General features: G+C 44.8%; 1 non-coding gene across 1 annotated transcript; it reads left to right on the top strand.

Moving 5' to 3' along the window:
- The first annotated feature begins 8,006 nt into the window (after positions 1-8,006).
- On the top strand, positions 8,007-8,114 carry LOC130971843 (small nucleolar RNA R71). The gene has a single exon (XR_009083049.1). It is a non-coding gene; the product is annotated as a small nucleolar RNA R71 (small nucleolar RNA).
- The last annotated feature ends 3,482 nt before the right edge of the window (positions 8,115-11,596 follow it).

Genomic DNA, 11,596 nt, shown 5'->3' with positions numbered 1-11,596 from the left:
TGTCCAAGGTCCCCCAAATTACCCGATCTGTTCTCTGGTTTTGTCCAGGGTCCCCCGACTTACCCGAGCTATTCTCTGGTTTTGTCCAGGGTCCCCCGAATTACCCGAGGTGTTCTCTGGTTTTATCCAAGGTCCCCCGAATTGTCCGAGGTGTTCTCTGGTTTTGTCCAGGGTCCCCCGAATTACCCGAGGTGTTCTTTCATGGTGGGATCCTTAGCTTGGTTGCTCCCTTCTATTTGTGAGGTGACTACTTGTGAATCACTAGACACGGTAAGCTCCTACCTTCTTAGCCAGCCTTAAACCAGCCAGTAGTGCCTCGAATTTGGCTTGGTTATTTAGCTCGATTTGGGTTCCCTGATCGTTTTCTATAATTACACCTGCACCACTCCCGATTTTGTTTGAAGAGTCTTCCATGTAGAGATTCCATTTTGTGAGAGTTCCCAGGGTGTTAGTGTACTCTGTAATGAATTCGGCCAAATACTGTGATTTGATGGTTGTCCGAGCTTTATTTTGAAGATCGAATTCGGATAACTCGACTACCCACTATAGGATTCTCCCAGCTAAGTCTGTTTTCTGTAGGATGCCTTTTATAGGCTGGTTGGTCCGAACTCTGATAGTGTGAGCTTGAAAGTATGGGTGGAATTGTCGAGAGGTGAGTATGAGGGCATAAGAGAACTTTTTATATCTTTCGATAGTTTAGTTCGGCCCCTTGTAGAGATTTGCTGATGAAGTAGACAGGTTGTTGCCCACTTTCGTCTTCTCTGACTAGTGCTGAGGCTATTGCCCGACTTCCGACTGCGATGTATAATATGAGTTCTTCACTTTCCCGTGGTCTAGTAAGAATGGGTGGTTGCCCCAAGAATTTTTGAAATCTTGGAAGGCTTGTTCGCACTCTGTTGTCCTTTTCAAACCTCTCTCCCTTCCTTAATATACCTCTTTGAGGTGTCTTTTGCGAGATGATTTAGAGATCCTTCCTCCTGCGAATCCTCCATTCATATGAACATGTCTCTCATGGGTGTGAGGTGGACGTTCAACTCGTCGGACCTCTTCGGTGTGAGGTGGACGTTCAACTCGTTTGACCTCTTCGGTGTGAGGTGGACGTTCAACACGCCCGACCTCTTCGGTTTGAGGTGGACGTTCAACTTGCCCGACCTCTTCGGTGTGAGGTGGACGTTCAACTCGTCCGACCTCTTCGGTGTGAGGTGGACATTCAACTCGCCCGACCTCTTCGGTGTGAAGTGGATGTTCAACTCGTCCGACCTCTTCGGTATGAGGTGGACGTTCAACTAGTCTGACCTCTTCGGTGGGAGGTAGACATTCAACTCACCCGACCTCTTCGGTGCGAGGTGGACGTTCAACTTGCCCGACCTCTTCGGTGTGAGGTGGATGTTCAACTCGTCCGAACTCTTCATCCCTTCTTCTTTTTCTTGGTTCATCCGATTTATTGGCTAAGTACCGATCTAATTGCCCTTCTCTTGCCAATTTCTCTATGACATTCTTTAGGTCGAAGCACTCGTTGGTAGGATGTGTGTAGATTTGTGGTACTCACAGTATTCTGTCCGATTTTCTCCTCCTTTTTTGCTTTTGATTGGGCGAGGTGGTGGGATCTTCTCAGTGTGGCATAATTCTCTGTAAACATCCATAAGAGACATCCGAAGAGGGGTATAATTGTGGTATTTTCTAGGCTTCTCTCCGGGTTGATCTTCTTTTTTCTTTATCCTTGTCACGAGATGGGTTAGGAGAATCCAGTTTTTGAGCTGTCTCCCCATCGGGAGTTCTCCTCCGTATTAAAATATTTTTCCGCCTGGTAGCGCGAAATTGTGATCACTACAACTTCACACAACTAACCAGCAAGTGCACTGGGTCGTCCAAGTAATACCTTACGTGAGTAAGGGTCGATCCCACGGAGATTGTTAGCATTGAAGCAAGCTATGGTCATCTTGTAAATCTTAGTCAGGCAAACTCAAATGTATATGATGATGAACGAAAATAACATAAAGATAAAGATAGAGATACTTATGTATATCATTGGTGTAAGAGCTTCAGACAAGTGTATGAAGATGCCTTCCCTTCCGTCTCTCTGCTTTCCTACTGCCTTCATCCAATCCTTCTTACTCCTTTCCATGGCAAGCTCGTGTAGGGTTTCACCATTGTCAGTGGCTACCTCCCATCCTCTCAGTGAAAGCGATTGCATATGTCCTGTCACGGCATAGCGGAATTCAGCTGTCGGTTCTCGGTCAGGCCGGAATAATATCCATTGATACTTTTGCGTCTGTCACTAACGCCCTAGCCTGCTAGGAGTTTGAAGCACGTCACAGTCATTCAGTCATTGAATCCTACTCAGAATACCACAGACAAGGTTAGACCTTCCGGATTCTCTTGAATGCTGCCATCAAGTCCTGCCTATACCACGAAGACTCTGATCTCACGGAATGGTTGGCTCGTTTGTCAGGCGATCAACCATGCATCGTGCAATCGGGAATCCAAGAGATATTCACTAAGCCTCAGATGCTTGTAGAACAACAATGGTTGTCAGTCACCTTGTTCATGAGTGAGAATGGTGATGGGCGTCAATCATCACCTTCATCATGTTGAAGAACAAGTGATATCTTGGATAAAGAATAAGCGGAATTGAATGGAAGAATAATAGTAATTGCATTAATACTCGAGGTACAGCAGAGCTCCACACCTTAATCTATGGTGTGTAGAAACTCCACCGTTGAAAATACATAAGAACAAGGTCTAGGCATGGCCGAATGGCCAGCCTCCCAAAGGTCTAAGATAGCATAAAACAAAGATAGCTACCAAAAGTCTCTCTAAAAATAATAGTAAAAGGTCCTACTTATAGAAAACTAGTACATAGATGAGTAAATGACATAAAAATCCACTTCCGGGCCCACTTGGTGTGTGCTTGGGCTGAGCAATGAAGCTTTTTCGTGTAGAGACTCTCCTTGGAGTTAAACGCCAGCTTTAGTGCCAGTTTGGGCGTTTAACTCCCAATTAGGTGCCAGTTCCGGCGTTTAACGCTGGAATTTCTTGAGGTGACTTTGAACGCCGGTTTGGGCCATCAAATCTTGGGCAAAGTATGAACTATTATATATTGCTGGAAAGCCCAGGATGTCTACTTTCCAACGCCGTTCAGAGCGCGCCAATTGGGCTTCTGTAGCTCCAGAAAATTCACTTCGAGTGCAGGGAGGTCAGAATCCAACAGCATCTGCAGTCCTTTTGAGTCTCTGGATCAGATTTTTGCTCAGGTCCCTCAATTTCAGCCAGAAAATACCTGAAATCACAGAAAAACACACAAACTCATAGTAAAGTCCAGAAAAGTGAATTTTAACTAAAAACTAATAAAAATATACTAAAAACTAACTAGATCATACTAAAAATATACTAAAAACAATGCCAAAAAGCATACAAATTATCCGCTCATCACAACACCAAACTTAAATTGTTGCTTGTCCCCAAGCAACTGAAGATCAAATAAGATAAAAAGAAGAGAATATGCAATAAATTCCAAAAACATCTATGAAGATCAGTATTAATTAGATGAGCGGGGCTTTTATCTTTTTGCCTCTGAATAGTTTTGGCATCTCACTCTATCCCTTGTAATTCAGAATGATTGGCTTCTTTAGGAACTCAGAATCCAGATAGTGTTAATGATTCTCCTAGTAAAGTATGATGATTCTTGAACATAGCTATTTCTTGAGTCTTGGCCGTGGCCCAAAGCACTCTGTCTTCCAGTATTACCACCGGATACATACATGCCACAGACACATAATTGGGTGAACCTTTTCAGATTGTGACTCAGCTTTGCTAAAGTCCCCAATTAGAGGTGTCCAGGGTTCTTAAGCACACTCTTATTTGCCTTGGATCATAACTTTATTTCTTTTTTCTTTTTTTTTTTCGTTTGCTTTTTCTCTTTTTTTTTCTTGCTTTTTCTTGCTTCAAGAATCATTTTTAATGATTTTTCAGATCCTCAGTAACATGTCTCCTTTTTCATCATTCTTTCAAGAGCCAACATTCATGAACCACAAGTTCAAAAGACATATGCACTGTTCAAGCATACATTCAGAGAACAAAAGTGTTGCCACCACATCAAAATAATTAAACTATTATAAAATTCAGAATTCATGCAATTCTTTCCTTTATCAATTAAGCACATTTTTATTCAAGAAAGGTGATGGATTCATAGGACATTCATAACTTTAAGGCATAGACACTAAGATACTAATGATCACAAGACACAAACATGGACAAACATAAAGCATAAAAATCGAAAAACAGAAGAATAAAGAACAAGAAAATCAAGGAACGGGTCCACCTTAGTGATGGCGGCTCTTTCTTGCTCTTGAAGATCCTATGGAGTGCTTGAGCTCCTCAATGTCTCTTCCTTGTCTTTGTTGCTCCTCCCTCATGATTCTTTGGTCTTCTCTAATTTCATGGAGGAGAATGGAGTGTTCTTGATGCTCCACCCTTAGTTGTCCCATGTTGGAACTCAACTCTCCTAGGGAGGTGTTTAATTGCTCCCAATAATTTTGTGGAGGAAAGTGCATCCCTTGAGGAATCTCAGGGATCTCATGGTGAGAGGGGTCTCTTGTGTACTCCATCCTTTTCTTGGTGATGGGCTTGTCCTCATCAATGGGGGTATCTCCCTCTATGTCAACTCCAACTGAATAACAGAGGTGACAGATGAGATGAGGAAAGGCTAACCTTGCCAAAGTGGAGGTCTTGTCCGCCACCTTGTAGAGTTCTTGGGCTATAACCTCATGAACTTCTATTTCTTCTCCAATCATGATGCTATGGATCATGATAGCCCGGTCTATGGTAACTTCGGACCGGTTGCTAGTGGGAATGATTGAGTGTTGTATGAACTCTAACCATCCTCTAGCCACGGGCTTGAGGTCATGCCTTCTTAATTGAACCGGCTTTCCTCCTGAATCTTGCTTCCATTGTGCGCCCTCTTCACATATGGTTGTGAGGACTTGGTCCAACCTTTGATCAAAGTTGACCCTTCTAGTGTAAGGGTGCTCATCTCCTTGCATCATAGGCAAGTTGAACGCCACCCTCACACTCTCCGGACTAAAATCCAAGTATTTCCCCCGAACCATAGTGAGATAATTCTTTGGATTCGGGTTCACACTTTGGTCATGGTTCTTGGTGATCCATGCATTGGCATAGAACTCTTGAACCATCAAGATTCCGACTTGTTGAATGGGGTTGGTAAGTACTTCCCAACCTCTTCTTCGGATCTCATGGCGGATCTCCGGATATTCACCCTTTTTGAGTGAAAAGGGGACCTCGGGGATCACCTTCTTCAAGGCCACAACTTCATAGAAGTGGACTTGATGCACCCTTGAGAGGAATCTATCCATCTCCCATGACTCGGAGGTGGAAGCTTTTGCCTTCCCTTTCCTCTTTCTAGAGGTTTCTCCGGCCTTGGATGCCATAAATGGTTATGGAAAAACGAAAAAGCAACGCTTTTACCACACCAAACTTAAAATGTTTGCTCGTCCTCGAGCAAAAGAAGAAAGAAGAGAGTAGAAGAAGAAGAAATGAGGAAGTGGGAGAAGGTGGTGTGTTCGGCCAAGAAGGGAAAGAAGGGGTGTTTAGGTGGTGTGAAAATGAAGGGTTGAAGAAGGGTATATATAGGAGAGAGGGGGGTAATGGTTCGGCCATGATGGGTGGGTTTGGGAGGGAAAGTGGTTTGAATTTGAAGGGTGAGGTTGGTGGGGATTTATGAAGGATGGATGTGAGTGGTGAAGAGAAAGATGGGATTTGATAGGTGAAGGGTTTTTGGGGAAGAGGTATTGAGGTGATTGGTGAATGGGGGAAGAAGAGAGAGAGTGATGGTGGGGTCCTGTGGGGTCCACAGATCCTGTGGTGTCAAGGAAAAGTCATCCCTGCACCAAATGTTGCTCAAAATCACGTTTTGAGGTATTTCTGGCGTTAAACGCCGGGCTGGTGCCCATTCCTGGCGTTTAACGCCAGGTTGTTGCCCTTTACTGGCGTTTAACGCCAGTCTGGTGCCCCTTTCTGGCGTTAAACGCCCAGAATGGTGCCAGACTGGGCGTTAAACGCCCAACAGTTAGCATTACTGGCGTTTGAACGCCAGCTTCTTCTCCTCCAGGGTGTGCTGTTTTTCTTCCTGTTTTTCATTCTGTTTTTGCTTTTTTCATTGTTTTTGTGACTTCTTATGATCATCAACCTACAAAAAAGATAAAATAACAAAAGAAAATAGTTAACTATAAAACATTGGGTTGCCTCCCAACAAGCGCTTCTTTAATGTCATTAGCTTGACAGAGAACTCTCATGGAGCCTCAGAAATACTCAGAACCGTGTTGGAACCTCCCAACACCAAACTTAGAGTTTGAATGTGGGGGTTCAACACCAAACTTAGAGTTTGGTTGTGGCTTCCCAACACCAAACTTAGAGTTTGATTGTGGGGGCTCTGTTTGGCTCTGTTTTGAGAGAAGCTCTTCATGCTTCCTCTCCATGATGATAGAGGGATGTCCTTGGGTCTTAAACACCAAGGATTTTTCATTCACTTGAATGATCAACTCTCCTCTATCAACATCAATCACAGCCTTTGCTGTGGCTAGGAAGGGTCTGCCAAGGATGATGGATTCATCCATGCACTTCCTAGTCTCTAGGACTATGAAATCAATAGGGATGTAGTGGTCTTCAATCTTCACCAAAACATTCTCTACAAGTCCATGAGCTTGTTTTCTTGAATTGTCTGCCATCTCTAATGAGATTCTTGCAGCTTGCACCTCAAAGATCCCTAATTTCTCCATTACAGAGAGGGGCATGAGGTTTACACTTGACCCTAAGTCACACAAGGCCTTCTTGAAGGTCATGGTGCCTATGGTACAAGGTATAGAAAACTTCCCAGGATCTTGCCTCTTTAGAGGCAGTTTCTGCCTAGACAAGTCATCCAGTTCTTTGGTGAGCAAAGGTGGTTCTTCCTCCCAAGTCTCATTTCCAAATAACTTGTCATTTAGCTTCATGATTGCTCCAAGGTATTTAGCAACTTGCTCTTCAGTGACATACTCATCCTCTTCAGAGGAAGAATACTCATCAGAGCTCATGAATGGCAGAAGTAAGTCCAATGGAATCTCCACGGTCTCATTTTGAGCCTCAGATTCCCATGGTTCCTCATTGAGGAACTCAGAGGAGATTGGTACACGCCCACTGAGGTCTTCCTCAGTGGCGTCCTCCTCCTCTCTTTCCTCTCCATATTCGGCCATGTTTATGGCTTTGCACTCTCCTTTTGGATTTTCTTCTGTATTACTTGGAAGAGTACTAGGAGGGAGTTCAGTAATTTTCTTGCTCAGCTGTCCCACTTGTCCTTCCAAATTTCTGATGGAGGACCTTGTTTCATTCATGAAACTTTGAGTGGTCTTTATTAGATCAGAGACCATTGTTGCTAAGTCAGAAGTATTCTGCTTAGAACTCTCTGTCTGTTGCTGAGAAGATGATGGAAAAGGCTTGCTATTGCTAAACCTGTTTCTTCCACCATTATTGTTATTGAAACCTTGTTGAGGTCTCTCTTGATTCTTCCATGAGAAATTTGGGTGATTTCTCCATGAAGAATTATAGGTGTTTCCATAGGGTTCTCCTAGGTAATTCACCTCTTCCATTGAAGGGTTCTCAGGATCATAAGCTTCTTCCTCAGATGAAGCATCCTTAGTACTGTTTGGTGCATTTTGCATTCCAGACAGACTTTGAGAAATCAAATTGACTTGTTGAGTCAATATCTTGTTCTGAGCCAATATGGCATTCAGAGTGTCAATCTCAAGAACTCCTTTCTTCTGACTAGTCCCATTGTTCACAGGATTCCTTTCAGAAGTGTACATGAATTGGTTATTTGCAACCATTTCAATCAATTCTTGAGCTTCTGCAGGCGTCTTCTTCAGATGAAGAGATCCTCCAGCAGAGCTATCCAAAGACATCTTGGATAGTTCAGAGAGACCATCATAGAAAATACCTATGATGCTCCATTCAGAAAGCATGTCTGAAGGACATCTTCTGATTAATTGTTTGTATCTTTCCCAAGCTTCATAGAGGGATTCTCCATCCTTCTGTCTGAAGGTTTGGACTTCCACTCTAAGCTTACTCCATCTTTGTGGTGGAAAGAACTTTGCCAAGAAGGCATTGACTAGCTTTTCCCAAGAGTCCAGGCTTTCTTTAGGTTGAGAATCCAACCATATTCTAGCTCTGTCTCTTACAGCAAAAGGGAATAGCATCAGTCTGTAGACCTCAGGGTTAACCCCATTAGTCTTGATTGTGTCACAGATTTGCAAGAATTCAGCTAAGAACTGATGAGGATCTTCCATTGGAAGTCCATGGAACTTGCAATTCTGTTGCATTAGAGAAACTAATTGAGGCTTAAGCTCAAAGTTGTTTGCTCCAATGGCAGGGATAGAGATGCTTCTCCCATAGAAATCAGGAGTAGGTGCAGTGAAGTCACCCAGCACCTTCCTTGCATTGTTGGCATTGTTGTTGTTTTCGGCTGCCATGTGTTCTTCTTCCTTGAAGAATTCGGTCAGGTCCTCTAAAGAGAGTTGTGCTTTAGCTTCTCTTAGCTTTCTCTTCAAGGTCTTTTCAGGTTCAGGATCAGCTTCAACAAGAATGCCTTTGTCTCTGCTCCTGCTCATATGAAAGAGGAGAGAAAAAGAAAATGTGGAATCCTCTATGTCACAGTATAGAGATTCCTTGAAGTGTCAGAGGAAAAGAGAAATATTAAGAAGAAGGAGAAGAAGAATTCGAACTTTAATTAGATAAGGTTCGAATTGTGCATTTAGAAGGAGTGGTACTCCATAAATAGAAGTGTTCATACCCTGGGTCAAGATGTCCGACCTGGGATGTTTAGCAACAAGCCAACCGACCTCTTCAGGTCAGGCTATCCGACCTCTTCTTAAAGAGCTCGGCCAAATATCCGACCTCTTCTCAAAGAGCTCGGCTAAATGCCCGACCTCTTCTCAAAGAGCTCGGCTAAATGCCCGACCTCTTCTCAAAGAGCTCGGCTAAATGCCCGACCTCTTCTCAAAGAGCTCGGCCACTCGCCAAAGGAGCCCAAAGCAGGCCCAAAACGAAGGAACACAGCCCAATCTAAAGGCAGCTAAAAAGCCCAGAAAGATAAAGGCGGTTCCCTTGAAGATATGATGACCTCACTTAAAGATAAGATAAAGATAAGATAAGATAACTAAACTTATCTTATCCACAGGAGGCCACATCTCACCATTATAAATACACTGGAGCACCCAGGTATAACTCATACTCTGATTCTACATAAAACCTGTTTAATACCCATGCTAACTTAAGCATCGGAGTCTCTTGCAGGTACCCCCCACCCTCCGGTGACGAAGGATCAGCAGTGCAACCAGTCCAACAAGTCGGACGCGGCAGCTCTGGCCACCATCTACAGGTCGGACGCGGCGGCTCCGACCACCATCAACAAGTCGGACACAACAGCTCCGACCAGCACAGAAGATCTCATCCGAGATCGACCTACAGTTTCAGGTTACCCTCGGAACATTGGCGCCGTTGCCGGGGAACCTGGAAGTCATCCCATCACCATGGCGGACAACCATGACAACGACCATGATTCAGATCTAGAGGATAGAACACCGCACAAAGACGCGGATACTACACCAAAAGATACTCTTCAACCCACCAAAGGCGAGAATTCGCCAAAAGAGGAGGCTATGGAGGCACTTCAAGATCGCTTAAAGCAACTCGAAAAAAAGGTGGAACATCAACAAGAAGCTGAGAGAGACCTACGAAGGGAAGTTAGGTGATGCCACGAGTTAAAGGACAAGCTCCTAAAACTCGAAGCAGATCTCAAGGCCAAAACAACTCGATCCGGTCACGAAGACAGCCCCTACAAAGATCAAGACCCATTCACCAAAGATATCATGAAAGCTAAAGTCCCAAAGGACTTCAAGGCTCCCGACATGATCCCGTACGGCGGCACATTGGATCCAAGCCATCATCTCAGTAGTTTCAGAAGAATGTACCTCACCGACACATCGGACGCCATTCGATGCAAAGTCTTCCCGACTACTCTAACGAAGAGAGCAATATGGTGCTTCGACATTTTGTCTCCAAGATCCATCACAAGTTTGACGACCTTGTTAAGAAGATTCCTCGCCAGGTTCTCCATCCAGAAGGATAAAGCCAAACACACTTCAAGCTTGCTGGGAATTAAACAAGGAGATCAGAAAAGCCTTCACAGCTACATGGAAAGATTCAACAACGCATGCCCTGACATACAAAGTCTTCCAACAAAAGCGGCCATCATGGGACTCATCAATGGCCTAAGAGAAGGACCTCTCAGCCACTCAATATCCAAGAAGCACCCAACATCTCTGAACGAGGTACAGGAACGGGAACAGAAATACATCAACATGGAAGAGAACTCTCGACTAGGAGAAAGCTAAAAAACCGAATTCTCCTAACCCACCACGGGACAAGGATAAAGAGTCCAAGAAAAGAGAAGATCAATCGGAGAAGATCCCACCACCTCGCCCAATCAAAAGCAAAAAGGAGAAAGAGGTCGGACGAGTTGAAGGCCCACCTCATAACAAAGAATTGGGCAAGTTGAAGGTCCACCTCACACCGAAGAGGTCGGGCGAGTTGAAGGTCCACCTCACAACAAAGAGGTCGGACGAGTTGAAGGCCCACCTCATAACAAAGAATTGGGCAAGTTGAAGGTCCACCTCACACCGAAGAGGTCGGGCGAGTTGAAGGTCCACCTCACAACAAAGAGGTCGGACGAGTTGAAGGTCCACCTCACACGGAGGAAGTCGGGCGAGTTAAGGTCCACCTCACAACAAAGAGGTCGGACAAGTTAAAGTCCACCTCACAGCAAAGAGGTCGGACAAGGTGAAGGTCCACCTCACACGGAAGAAGTCGGGCGAGTTAAGGTCCACCTCACAACAAAGAGGTCGGACAAGTTAAAGTCCACCTCACAGCAAAGAGGTCGGACAAGTTGAAGGTCCACCTCACAACAAAGAGGTCGGACGAGTTGAAGGTCCACCTCACACGGAAGAAGTCGGGCGAGTTAAGGTCCACCTCACAACAAAGAGGTCGGACAAGTTAAAGTCCACCTCACAGCAAAGAGGTCGGACAAGGTGAAGGTCCACCTCACACGGAAGAAGTCGGGCGAGTTAAGGTCCACCTCACAACAAAGAGGTCGGACAAGTTAAAGTCCACCTCACAGCAAAGAGGTCGGACAAGTTGAAGGTCCATCTCACAACAAAGAGGTCGGACAAGGTGAAGGTCCACCTCACACCGAAGAGGTCGGGCGAGTTAAGGTCTACCTCACACCAAAGAGGTCGGATATTTTGAAGGTCCACCTCACACTGAAGATGTCGGGCGAGTTTAAGCTCTACCTCACACCAAAGAGGTCGGACAAGTTGAAGGTCCACCTCACACCGAAGATGTCGGGCGAATTGAAGGTCCACCTCACACCAAAGAGGTCGGACAAGTTGAAGGTCCACCTCACAACCAAGAGGTCGGACGAGTTGAAGGTCCACCTCATACCAAAGAGGTCGAACGAGTTAAAAATCTACCTCACACCAAAGAGGTCGGA

The sequence above is a fragment of the Arachis stenosperma genome, chromosome 3 (genome assembly GCF_014773155.1).
Source record: "Arachis stenosperma cultivar V10309 chromosome 3, arast.V10309.gnm1.PFL2, whole genome shotgun sequence".
NCBI classification, from domain to species: domain Eukaryota; kingdom Viridiplantae; phylum Streptophyta; class Magnoliopsida; order Fabales; family Fabaceae; genus Arachis; species Arachis stenosperma.
Note: the sequence above shows the minus strand (reverse complement) of the source record. Positions and strands in the feature narration are given on the sequence as shown.